Below are 14527 nucleotides of genomic sequence, written 5' to 3' on the forward strand. Positions count from 1 at the left end.
ACAGCAATGCTGCTGGAGTTTTTAAACACTGTGTCCACTCTCTGTCCACTCATCTCTTGCTGTACAGTATGAGCTAATTATCTAGTCCTTCATCAGTGGTCACAGGACGCTGCCCACAAGACGCTGTTGGCTGGATATTTTTGGTTGGTGGACAATTCTCAGTCCAGCAGTGACACTGAGGTGTTTAAAAACTCCAGCAGCACTGCTGTGTCTGATCCACTCAGACCAGCGCAACACACACTAACACACCACCACCACATCAGTGTTACTGCAGTGCTGAGAATGATCCACCACCCGAATAATACCTGGGGGTCCTGACCACTGAAGAACAGGGTAAAAGGGGGCTAACAAAGTATGCAGAGAAACAGATGGACTACAGTCTGTAACTGTAGAACTACAAAGTGCACCTATATAGTAAGTGGAGCTGATAAAATGGACAATGAGCATAATGTTATGCCTGATCGGTGTATATGTATGTATTTAAGTGGGAAAGCTTGTCTGGTTCAAACAACAGAGACTGTGTTGAATTAACTAGAAGAGGAAAGTTGCTAAAGTGTTACTAGGCCATTGCTATGTTATTGTAGCTGGTTGCCAAGGTAAGTTAAGTTTTGACCTACTTTCTTCTACCAAAATCTACAAATATTTAGGCACATAGCCTATTTGGAGTCAGTAAGGACAGTAAGGTCTGAGGTTTATTCTAGTATAAAAAATAAATACATGATTGAAAATATTTAAAATGAGACTATAAAAGTAGTAGTTTTATAAATGTATTTAATAATGTCCTCATTTATTAGTCTTTGGTTAAGGATTTCTGCCATCTCATGTAAAACAAGCATTGCTGGTGGTCCCCAAAAAAAAAAATCAATACCAGAACCGTCTCTGACTCACAGCCTACACAGTTAATCTATCTTGTATTCATAGTATGGAATTTTATTTGCAGTAGTGTAGATGTGCCCATATCTCTCGTAAGATAACAGAACGATTTCAAAACTACTTGGAATGTGCTTGTAGATCTGCTCCACAGGCGTTCTTATCAGTTCTCTGAGTTCTAGCTTCCAGATTGCATTGCTCACCTCCATTTGACCTCCATAAGAAGACTGAAATACTGAAAGATCCCGGCGAGATGATGGCAGAGGGCTCTTGTCATGCTTTTTTTTTATTTTCTGTGGGTGCGATGACACTGCAGTGTCGGTGCCAGACTGGCGCTCATCTCTTACTGAAGCACTCCGAAGTCTCTGTGCTGCGGAGCTGAAATGACACCTGCAGGCCAGACAAGGTCGTCCTGATCGATTGGAAAACATCTGAGCCTGCTGCCGGAGCTTTCCCTACCAGCTCAGCTCAATCAGAGCCATGACCTCACCTACCCACTTCCGATCCCTTCTGTGTCCCCTCTCCGTTCCTGCAGTGTGAGTGTGTATCTGTGTGTGCAAAGTATTTGTGAAGCATATTTAACAAAACAGTAGTTGAAGTGATGTACATAATTAATATATAAATCAGTGTATATTAGTGGTGTCAAAATTAATGTGTTAATAATGAGTTATTGTGATACATTATTATGACTTCTATTTTTTTTTTTAACGCCATTAACTATTTTTCATAGTTTGACAATTGAATCATCAGTAGTTTCAGCCTGAAGCCCAGCTGCTCACATGCTGTTGCCATGGTTATGCAACTATAGATCCCCTCATTCAACTACAGCTTTTGAAAGATAAGTGAAAGACGGCCTTCACCTACTGTCAGTTATTTGCAGCTACTGCAATGGTGAATTTGTTTATCACTGAAGGACGTTGAGTCTTCAAAAACACTGCAGAAATATCTCAAAAGAAATGTTAGCATTCTTGCAACAGGAATCATCTCAGAAACAAAAACTCAAACAACTGCTGACATAAGGGATGCATCAGTATCACTCCTGGTATCGGGTTTTCACCCAGTACGGTGCTCGCTCATTTACTCATACTCAGACTCCATATCCATAAAATGGATACCAACATCTGATATCACCTGATACCATGTGATGTAAGCCTACTGTATACATTGCCATGCTAATTAGCAAATGACTGAAGCTGGCAGTGAATGAGGATCTGTTCACACAGCGAAGCACTGCTGGCACTATGGCAGTCAGACCCAAAGTCATTGGTCACTTTAAGCATTCTGCCCTGGCATATTCCTGCCAGGCATACAGTGTGGGATTTAACCCATTTTGAAGCAATCACAACCATTTAACCTAAACACACATAGGCTAGCAAAACGGAGGCAAAAACCTTGACGAACTATAGTCCGTACATGCCGACTTTACTTTGACTGAACAGATTAGTAAGGTACAAATATTAATATATTGATTTTTTTTTAATTTGTCTTATTATGTGTTGTTTTGCATGAAACAGCTTTATTGAAAATTGTCTGTAGACAGAGCTGTCCGTAGGGCTGTGTTTCACTTGCACTGTGAGAAAAATGGGGGCATTTTGGGGGGGTTCAAGACCCCCTAGTTAACCTCTTGGACCCCCTGAATGTCTCAAAATCTAAATTATGTGGGGTCAGTGAAAATAAACTTATGACATTATGCAGTTTATTAGGGAAAAATAGACCCTCAAATGCAAATTCAGTAAAAGGCCTTTGTTTAGCTGCTTCACCTACAATCAGCTTCTGTTTTCGGTATTCTTAACTAACAAGAGATGCAACACTGGTCTGCCTCAGGGTGGCGCTGTAGCAAACTGGTTCACTCAATTGGTCCTTCATAGCCTAGCAGCTGTAACTGTGCCTGGGATACCTCTGAAAAACATTACTATATGCTGCTGCATATTTGTACATTTGAAAACTTGGCCAATTTCCCAAGATATTGGTGGAAAGAATGAATTATTTGCCATTTCTCAAACCAAAAACCAATGATGAGAAGATCTCAGTTAGTGTGTGGAAGAGCTCATTACCAAACTAGAAAAGAGCATTTCCAGAAGAAGAATTGTTTAACCAAATATTTTGTTTCTACTGGAGCATCAGTGCCGCCATGGTGAGTGAGTTAGCAGCCAGCCAAAGCTGGGATAGCCAGCCAACATTAGACCCCCAAATACCAAGAGATGTTTTGCACACTGGTGAGCACCCACAGTGTAACATGGCAGTCGGACTGATCGATTTCGTCCAGTGTGAGCATTTAAATCACAGGCTTTGTCTGTACACAATGGTATATTCAAATGTACAATGTGAGTCATCAAAGAACAATATTTCTGAAATCGCACAGTGTATATCAGGCTTTAGTGGACATTCAACTACAGCTCAACCAGCCAATGAACAGACTCCAAAAAACATAAAACTTGACAAGTGAGCTCCTCACATGAGTTAGCCTTGGATGTGATTCCTGCTGTCACTGTGCTAAAGAGACTGTTGTTGAAATGGACAGATGAGGAGCACAGATAAAAATTGAAATGTACTTTACTTACAGCTGTACAAAAATGACATGAAGCAAATCAGTATTGGCACATACCAAAAACCATGTAATCCTAATCTGAAAAAAAATCATATGACGGGTGATTTGAATGGTAGTTCCACTATTTTATGTAAGTCTATGACATATCAAAGACTTTTTTGATAAGTAGTTTTGTTTCATATTGTAATTAGTCTGCAGTTCTTTGGCTGATCATGTAAACAACACTGTAAAAGTGGATCAGGGCAGAAGAATTTAACTTTTGAGGTTTGAATTGATGTAAAATATTGATATTGCTCATCTAACCTCATCTTTTTTTTTACAGTGAATGAAAAAAAAAACTCATTACATCATTATACAACATTGCAAACAGAACATCTTTATCGTACAGGAACAAGTGAAGAAAAAGGAACTAAAAAAAAGCCAGTCCCAGCTGTTACCTAGCAAAGAAAAAACATCAGAGATACAATAAATGCTTACTCTACCTGATCTGCATCATTTGACCACATGTTCTCATTTACATCACACTGAATGTCCTCTCTTGCTTATTCACATATGAATAAGCACTTGCTGATTATGTGCTGGGCCCAAAATGGACCATCCATCATGAACAAAATAAGTCCTGTGACCTCTTTTATAGATGGTCAACACCTGGGCAGGACTTCAGTAGAGATGGGAATCTGTTGTGATTGGACTATTTAGATACATTCAGTTAGTTTGTCTTCATAAGCATTATCATTTGGTGGGCTTTGTTTCTTGTCTGATATTGTATTATTATTATTATTGATTTAGCAAATTGATGTCGAGTATATTTCATGTTAGGTTCTGGAGATATGTGATATGTGATAAGTGATATGTGATGAGATATATAGTTTTGTAATAGTGTACACAAGTGTTTCCAAACTGAGCTATGGAAACACACAGTTTTACTAAAGGCTGGGACTGAGTGAGAGGTTCATGAAAAAATTTTGGAAATTGTGGTGGTAACACTTTCTATGAATGTCACCTTTGTAAGCATCTATAAACACATTCATAACATGTTATAATGCATTCGTAAGACATTATAAACATAGCTATAAATATTGATAAAAATGCATTATACATTATAGCCATGTTTATTATGCATTATGAATTAACATAATACATTATAAGTACTGATCATAACAAATTATAAGAGCTCATAAGTTGTATTTATCCGCTCTAAGTAAAGTGAAGCGTACTGTACTAAAGCCTCCTCCAGTGTTAAGAGTGAGGCTTCAAGTTGAAGTATTTACTGAAGGATTTACTGAAACACTAAAACATACACAATAAAGCACATTACAGGCTTCAAATGTCAGAGTTTAAACTAGTGCTGCCATCAGTGTTTTACCCAATGTGGGAAAGTAAATGTACACCACCGTTAGCTTGGTATTTGTCTTTACTTTATGCTCTCCAAGCTGGGACTGACTTCTTTGGCACTGACATTATAACATGTTATTAACACTTTTTATAATGCATTATATTAACAATTCATAATGTATAATAAACATGGCTATAAAGTGTAATTCAGTGTAATTCATTTTTATAAATATTTATAACCATGTTTTTAATGCCTTATGAATACATTATAACATGTTATAAATGTGTTTATAGATGCATACAAAGGTGACATTCATAGAAAGTGTTACCATTGTGGTCACTGAATGCATTCTATATTCATGCTTTGGTTCAAACAGCGTCGTGCTACACTCTCAGAAATAAAGGTACGAAACTGTCACTGGGGCAGTATCCCTCTTGTCACTAGGGTGGTACCCTCAAGGGTACATCTCAGTACCTTTAGTCAGGGAACATAACTACCATAATCCATTGAAACTATATTTTCTAAGCTGTATTAATTCCACACACCCCGTCTCGTCTCCAGGCTTTTTATTTTCTTGTTCTGTTTTAAAACATTAGGTTATGAAAAAGGTAGAAATCTGTACTTTTCACCTGGGAAAGACTAATTTAAGGTTCACAACTGGACCTTAAAACCACTGTTGTACCTTTGAGGGTACATTTACATTGTTTGTACCTTCATGAATGAAAAATGTACCAGCAGAATACCTTTATTTCTAACAGTGCAACTACATGAAGAGTTTTGAAAAAGAAAACTCAGTGCCGAAAATGTTAGCAAATGTTAGTCTATCTCAGAGGAGTGGAAACATGCAGCTCCTGTTGCTCTCACTGGACGTCGGTGACGAAAACTTGAAGTAGCTATAGAAATCAGATGAAATCAGGTTTGTGAAAAAGATATTATTGAATTATTGAAAGTAGGGTGTAGTTTATTTCATTCTCTTATATAGCTTTTACAAAATGTGTTGGTTTTTAAAAGAAAAATAAGACAAATTGCGATGGACTACACAAAATAATGTGATTAATCATGCTAAATTACACATACACACAAACCATACACAAACTGCACATGCACACACAAACTACCCAAGTACACAAACTACACATGCTACACACACACAAAGCATATGCCCACTCACACAAAAATGCATACTCACATAAACTAAACACTGTGTGTGTAGTTTGTCTGTTTACTTCCTACATTTGTTTAATTTACTATCACTTTGCCTGCAACCTTTGCCTACAACTCTATGTTATGGTACGGAATGCCTCAAATACACAGGAGCCCTGATGTAAAGAAGCGTGTGTTAAGCCCTGTGTTAAAAGCAATGTTCAGTGTTAGGCCGTTCAACAGCATCAGCACTGTGGCTACAAAGACGCATCACCTGTAGCCTTTTCACGCAGGCCCTCTAGTGCTGTAAACACTGTTATCTACACTTTAAACACTTCTAAAAAAAAAATAGATTTATAATTAGAAAATAGTGAAGATATCACCATGTCTGCTTTTACAGTAGTAGAAGTTCTATCACAATGAGAAAATTCAGTTTCCACAGTGCCTTCATTGACTAGCATTTCATAATAGAAATAATCATGTCTCACTGATAGCTGTTTGCAGGCTGCTGGACCTCCTATTAAATACCATAAACCCCAATGTTGAAATTCAATAACCAGATTAAGTAAAAAAAATACTGTATATTTAACAGTTAAAGTGATCAAATTGTTCAACAAGTTCTTCTTTTTGAGTTCACAACTGGCAACCTTTAGTTTAGCAGAGTCCTAATTGTAGTTTTAAGTAACTGATGTAAATAAGTCAATTATGAGCGAGTTCTGATATCTGATGTAAAGGATGCAGCAAAACTGGCTGTAAGTCTAGTCTCTGGGAGAAAGACTATGTTGGAAACATCACCCTTGACATGTCCACACAGAAGTTAGTTAGACTTCTTACATTACACTATGTATAAAGCACTCCAACAGTCCAAGGCGCATACATATTCTATACAAACAGCTATTCAATGTTCAAATAGGTATTTTATTATTTACAGCAAATGCTCCAACAGTGCAATGCTGCACTGACGGCGCCTTCTGATTCATGTCTGCCTATACATCCTGACAAAGGCTGAACTGTACTGCCATTACTTATTCATAAATGGTGCTGTTGTGCAAGAGACCATTAAAGGACATAAGGGTTGAGAAAGCATTACATTGCGTACTCATGCATAATAAATGGGATAGGGGGCTATCACTCTTTGCTTTGGCTGCAAAAATAGGTTCCATGATTGAACTTGGGTGACTTTGTGGGCAGGAAAGGGCAGAGACACCCAGGGAGGAACCAGAGGCTTCAAATGGGACACTGAAGGGAAAAAATAAAATGTTGCACAATGTCCATCAAATAGTAGCATACATTAATATATCCCAGTATACATCTGTTCTATACCTTTTTACAGCTTTTTGTAATATTTGTATACTACATATGACACATTCTATATATTATGCTTGTTATATTTCAAAGAAATCTGCAGGGATATTTTTCCATACCTCCAAAGTTCAGTCTTAGAAGTTGGTTGCATTTCCTGCTTCTCACAATCCAAGCAATCTCAAACACATTCACTGTTGTGGAGGTCTGGACTCTGAGGTAGACAGCCCATTGTTCTGAGAACATCAGCAGCTTTGACTTTAGACTATCTTTTAGACTATCTATCTATCTATCTATCTATCTATCTATCTATATTGAAAAAACATGAATTCAATTCATTTTAAATGTGTTCACCATATAAACACAGTATTATGCAAAAGTTGATTTTCAAAGTGAAAATAAGTTAAAGCTACACTACGTAAGATTTGGGGATCCCTGGTCGAAAAGTACAATTGCATACAATGTGCAGTAGAGCATTTTGTGGATTGTTCTTCAAACTCCTTTCCCAAGTGGATGAATCTGATGATTGAGTGTGTTGAAAGAGTATTCAAAGAGAACTCAAAACGTGGTGAAAGACGTGTCTTCTGAGGATGAGAGTGAATTATACATAAAGATGTCAGACATGGCCTGAACAACTCCCACGAACTCGACCCAACACGTCTGACTTCTAAATTTATTATTATTTCAAAATTTTATTATTATTTTAAAATTATTATTATTTTTTTACAGGGTGACTTGCAGTAGTGCACACGCGCAATATTTTCTCTACTAAGTCAATAATGCTACTTAATTTTAACAAAACAAAAACTTACATAATGTGACTTTCAATACATCCTCTCTACTTGGAACAGACTTAAGTATTGCATTTGTCTGCAAACTGTAGTGCACAATTTCTATGAATTTAAATTTTTTTAACACATTGGAAAAAAATCTTAAATATAAAATATGCCATACCTTTTGCACAGGGCACGTGTTTGTTTTTTGTTTTTTTTCTGATGTTGATGTAACATACATATATGTATATATATACATATATATATATATATATATATATATGTATATATATATATATATATATGTATATATATATATATATATATATATATATATATATATATATATATATAAAATGTGAAGAAGTAACACCCTGTGAATTGTTTCTCTTTTTTGATATATGTGGACATATCAGTATGTTATCTTCAGTTAAACAGTATGTATCGATAAACACTACATAATAGAACAAAAAACAAAGCAAATTTTACTTTATGATCATTCAACTTTTAAAAAATGAACTGAGATGTCATTTCTGTCTGTTGAAAAAATAAGTACACCCCTTGCTTCAGTAACTGGTATTACCCCCTTTGGCTGAAACAACTTTATGTAGGTGTTTCCTATAACTGTCTACCAGCTTCGGACATCTACTGGCATACATTTTTGCCCCTACCGCCATGCATTATTCTTTTCTGTGCAATGTTTTAAGGGCCTCTTGTATGTACAACTGGTTTCTAATCCCTGTCGCAACATGGGATTCAAATCTGGGCTTTGATTAGGCCATTACCTGACCCTCCTTTTTTTCTTTTGAGTAATTCCTAACTTGTATGTTTGGGATCATTATCCTGTTGGAAGGTTCACTTCTTCAGCTTTAATTTTTTTTTATAGATGGTCTCAGAATGTCCTAAAGAACTCTTTGGTATGAAAAAGAATTCATAGTTGATTCTATGATTGCAAGTTGGCCAGGCCCTGAGGCAGCTAAGCAGCCCTAGAAGGTAGCGTTTCCACCATCATGCCTTACAGCTAGTATGAAGTTCTTCTGAACAAATGCTTTCTTTGGATTTTGCCAAACAGGGTTTTTGGTGCTCTGGCCAAACAAATCCATCTTTGACTAGTCTGTCAATGGCACATTGTTCCAGAAGTCCTGGTCCTTGCCTAGATGCTGATTAGCAAACTTGAGTCTTGCCCTGATGTTCTTTTTAGACAGGAAAGCCTTCCTCCTGGCGCACCTCACATGTGGGTCAATTTTGTGCAGCTTTGTTCTAACGGTAGATGCATGCACCCACGGTGCAAAAGCTACCTGCAGGTCCTGTGATGAAATCTCAGCTCTTTTAATCTGTTCCGGGGTTAAATTTGGAGGAGCGGCATGGCCTGGACAAAATGGCAGTGGTTTTAAATCTTCTCCACTTGTAGATGATCTTCCAGAGAGTGGAATGATTGATTCCCAATATTTTGAATATCTTCTTAAACCCCTTCCCAGACTCATAGGCATCCACAACTTTCTTTCTGAAGAGAGAGAGAGCCACAGAGAGCTCTTTTGATCTAGTCACGATGATACCAGACACTCCAATAACAAAGAACAAACCAGACCAGGTATCTGAGGTTTAAACAAGACAGGTTTCTACAAGAAGTTCTCTAATGGTGTTCTAATCATTTGCACCTGAATGAGTGCACCTGATTTCAATTTGACATGTTTGAAGTAGTGATTCATGCTGTTTATTTTGGTTCTATTCACGTTTATCTGTCAACACTGTTTAATTGTCCCAATTACAAGCAATAAAGACAGCATATAATATTTACCATTTACCATTAATATTTACCATTTACCTCTGTTAGTCCATATCTATAAACAATAGTGCTATCCATTTTTTGTGATAAAATGCAAAAAAATAGGAAAATCAATATCAACATAAGGGTGGAAAAACATTTATTTTGAACAAATCTAAATGAAGCAATACTAAGAAAAAAACATTTATATTAATCTGAAAAACATCAGCACCACTGATCACCTACAGTATCCACATCAGTCTACATAAGACACCAGCCCCATTGAACACATAGTCTACTCATGCCAGCCTATACAACACATGAGGGGACAGAGTTTTACTGGGTGTGTGTTGCATATGTGTTTCTTGCACATGATGCATGTATGCTGTGTCCTTCTGTCCATCTTGGGTCCACACACCTCACAGTGCTTCTTTTTGTTGCTACTGGCCACAACCTAGAATGATGAAAATACTGAGATCAGGAATTTTTCCTCACATCTCTCTCTCTGTCTCTCTGTCTGTATCTCTGTCTGTCTGTCTCTCTCTCTCTCTCTCTCTCTCTCTCTCTCTCTCTCTCTCTCTCTCTCTCTCTCTCTCTCTCTCTCTCTCTCTCTCTCTCTCACACACACACACACACATTATAGTTGGTCAAGGTAAGAAAGTAAGACATAACACATGCAACAGCATCTCACACTCCCTCAGCTTCTGCAGATGGTTGTTCTGTGGGTCTGTGGGCTGATGGGACACCAGCCTCCTCCTCCTGAATCCTGCTCAGGATGGCTATAGAAGCTGGGCCTCTTGGGATGTGTTGTCTTCTCTGGATTTGAGGTCTCACCAGCAAGCCATATAGGAGGAGGACAGAGTGAAGGGACAGAACACCTTCACACTTTTATTACATGTGGACCCGAACACCACATGTGTAATATAAATGCATAGGAGGGGGGGGTGTACAGTGTGAAGTCAATGAAAATTTGTTTACATGTTCTTCACAGAAAATGAACCAAGGCTAAGAAGTTTGAGGTTGAAATAATAATAAATCACATCATTTTTCTTTTGGTAAACACTGAAAATGGGTCCCCACAGACCTGAACACCACACAAGGGTTAAATGAACACTTCATACTCTTATCACCAAACATGCTGAAAAAGTCTAAAGTTTTCATAGGGTATACTTACTTCTTCACATGAGTGTATGTATTATTTCCTTCAGAATTAATCTATAAATTTGAATCAAGTAAATCAATTCATCTTTTTTTTTTCGATGGACTTTTCAATATATTGAAGGTCAGTGCTACTTTGCACTAGAAGGAAGTTGTAGCAGTGTAATGAGCTTAATTGCTATGCAGCAATGTAATTAATTTCTACTCTCATCTTGCAGAGTGCAAAGCATAAAATGGATGTGTGCATCTTTCTGCCTGGAGAAGACTGAGCGATGATGAAAGCGCATAGTTTTGGGCTTTCGTCTACAATGCATGTGTGAGGTAAGTGATAATTCTCCCTCAGTGAAGCAAATGTTATGTGGCATAGCGAAAGACAGAATGTCCCCTGCTTATTAACCAGTGTCCTTTTTGAGTGATACAATCATGTTAGCGCACATTTCTTTTTATTGACCGAATGTAGATCGATTCGCTCTAACACCTCCATCACATTCGTGCACCAGCCTCATTTTCTCGTCCCCCGATGGATGGCGAAGAGGAGAAAAGTCGGACGCTGAATGGAGGTTATGTAAGCTCTGGAGGAGGGGCAAGGGGAAAAGGGGGACGAGAAATGCTGTTTATTTTTAAGGCCGCATTAGTCACTTGCTCTAGATCATGGAAAGGAGAGAAACTCTGCTGGTGACGTAATGATTTTTTAACAGTTTCCATATATAAGGTCTGGATCCAGGCGCCAGGCCGCCACATAACACATCCACGTCTGGTTACAATCAACTGCTCTCTTTCTCTGCTGCTCAGCCACTCTCACGCATAGGCTTACACTCACACACACTCACACAGTCTCTCTTATACACATTTACTTTTAAACCTGCAGCCAATTGGGTTATTCCATGCAAACTCACCTAGCATTTTATTTATTTATTTATTTATTTATTTAATCTTCCAAAGACTTATATTTGATTCATGCAACTATGCAGAAATAAAAAAAAAAATGATGTTCAGGTTTTAAATTGCATCTTAAAGCAAGGAAAGTTTATTTATATAGCACATTTCATACACTGCAGTCATTCAAAGTGACTGAGAAATGAGAAAATGAGAGTCATTTAAAAATGGGAGTCATTTAAAAAGTAAAGTAAAAGGGAATAAAAAATTAAGAACATGATTAAAAATGATTAAAAACAATATATTTGAAAGAGAAAATCTTAATTTAAAGATCAAATTAGAAATTAAACTGGGATAATTACAAATCTAATTAAAATTTTGACAATACACTCAATAAAGTGCAGAATAAAGTGCTGACAGATGATTAATTTGTGTGAAAGGCACAGTTGAACAGATACGTTTTGAGTCTATTTTTAAAAACACTTACACTTGCCTAAATGAGAATTCAACCAATTAATGTTCAAAAATCTGCATAATCCAATTGCTGCAATCACAGGTGTTCAGAATGTGTTTTGCAAAGTAGTTCATTGTAGAGAAACTTTCCAACTCAGATTTCTTTAGGCTACGTTCAGATGGCGAAATATTTTCCATAAATATTTGAACTGCAAGGAAGTGGAGCAGGCTGGATGGTAATGGGCAGGAAGTTCAACACCACATCACACATCACCCTGAATGCATAGACTCCAAAAACGAGCACTTACCGCGCTTCTTTTTGGAGGGGAAAGATGGGGTGAAACGCGAATTAATAAATAGTTCTTTTTGAGCTGAATATTTTTTAAATCTCAAGTGTGAGCAAAAATGTCTTACTGCCCCACATTCATTCTCCTGTTAAACTTGACCTGCCCTCTTTTCTGATTGATTACCTCGTGAAAAGCGTGTTGTGTGGAGGTTTTCCACTGAAGTTGAAATTTTTTAACTCAATCCAAGCAGAAATAAATACATTCAGAGTCCACAGAATCCACATCCTGCCGTAGGATATAATGCTATTTTAGCTGGAATACGCTGATCGCAGCCTCACACTGATGGTAAAATGAACAAGGGTTGCGATGTCTGCAACACAAAAATAGCCATTTTATCTACTATCCAAATCTAAACGTCATCTATGCTTTTATATGTATTTTTGAAAGCTGGAAAATAATAGAATAGCCAAAAAAGTTTTCTTTGAGTGCTGTTTAAAAAAATGTCTGCTTTAATATCTCTAAAAAGTAGGTGCTCGATGCTGTTTTATTTGCTGTTTTTCATTATGATTTCTCAAAGCTGTTGCATTTATTTGACATGCAAAGAATGTGATCAGCCAAAAAATCTGTGGATTTTTATTTTGTTTGACTAACTGGGTCCCAAACTGCACTCTGAATGAGCTTCTGCACTTACGAAGAAAAAATGTACAGTGCATCCAACAATAAAGAGAGCATCATGCATGTTATATGCAGTGACAGAAAACACTGTATGACACAAAAAGCTCAGATTCTACACATAGACATGCTTCACTCCCGCCAACAGCCTCTGACTGCAGATTTAAACGTGTTTAAGGGGCTATCACCAAATTCCTCAAATGGATTGAATGCTCAGTTTGACAGGGTTAAACACTTTGGATGTCTGGTTCCTATCACCACTGTTAGGGGCAATTCAGAATTCTGAGTTTCTGAAGAACGGATAATTTCACATCAAAGCACTCTGAATTACTTTGTTGAAAACCAATTTTTCATGTAGACATTTTGAGAGAATTCCCCATTAAAATTCCCCATTGAATTTACTTGTTACACTAGGAGGCTTATTATTTAGTAATCTGAACTGTGTCAATAAGCAAACTGACTTAAACTGAATTATTCTTAAGTTATAATGGTAAGGAATATACATTTTTATTTACTGGTGATTCCTGGCCATTTGAGAGGTCTGCTTACAGGATTCTGCTTTTATTGAAATTTATACAGTGACCTGCCAGATCCTGGTTAAGTTAGCATGCAATAACCCTGCACTCCCCAAAAAATTAGCACTGCATAAAAATTATTACTGTATCAGTTTTTCACTCAGCATATCTTTCATAACTGGCTAGTCTGAGAGAGTGTGACGAGCAGATATAGTAAAAGAAGGTGAGAGACAAGTATATCAGGACGAATGTGTTTACAACAACGGATCTACATAACAGAGATGTGCATGGACCGTGACTCCATTTGTTCAGCCCAGCTCCACAATGTCCAGTGTACGTTAGACAGCTGATGCCAGCAGGGAACAGTCAGATTTATGAGTTATGACTTAGTGCCAGTATTATATCTCTCCCCTGATTACAATTAAACAAGGAATCTGACATGCAACATACAATTAGGGCTCATAGATTTAAAGCAGTCAGGCCAGCATGGCTGTAAATTTGGGCAGATGAAATTGGTGTATATGTGTGGACACAGAAGTAGCACCTTCTGAAACGTATAGATCATTATCACAATAATAGTCTCTCTCATTACTGCTGGCCTGTATAGAATATTAAATGCAAATCTAATCCTGCCACACATGCAGAATGGAAAGTGCATAATGATACGCCATAAATCTCCGCAACGCAACACTTCTAAGACTCTTATGCTGGGCTTTAACACTCAGCAACGAATATCACCTATACACAATTAGATTTAGATGTTGATCGCAACAATAGCAGATGGCAATTAACCCCAGTGCTCTAATCTATTGTTTGCTGTAGTTGAGTC

This window comes from Colossoma macropomum, unplaced genomic scaffold (genome assembly GCF_904425465.1).
Source record: "Colossoma macropomum unplaced genomic scaffold, Colossoma_macropomum, whole genome shotgun sequence".
Lineage (NCBI taxonomy): Eukaryota > Metazoa > Chordata > Actinopteri > Characiformes > Serrasalmidae > Colossoma > Colossoma macropomum.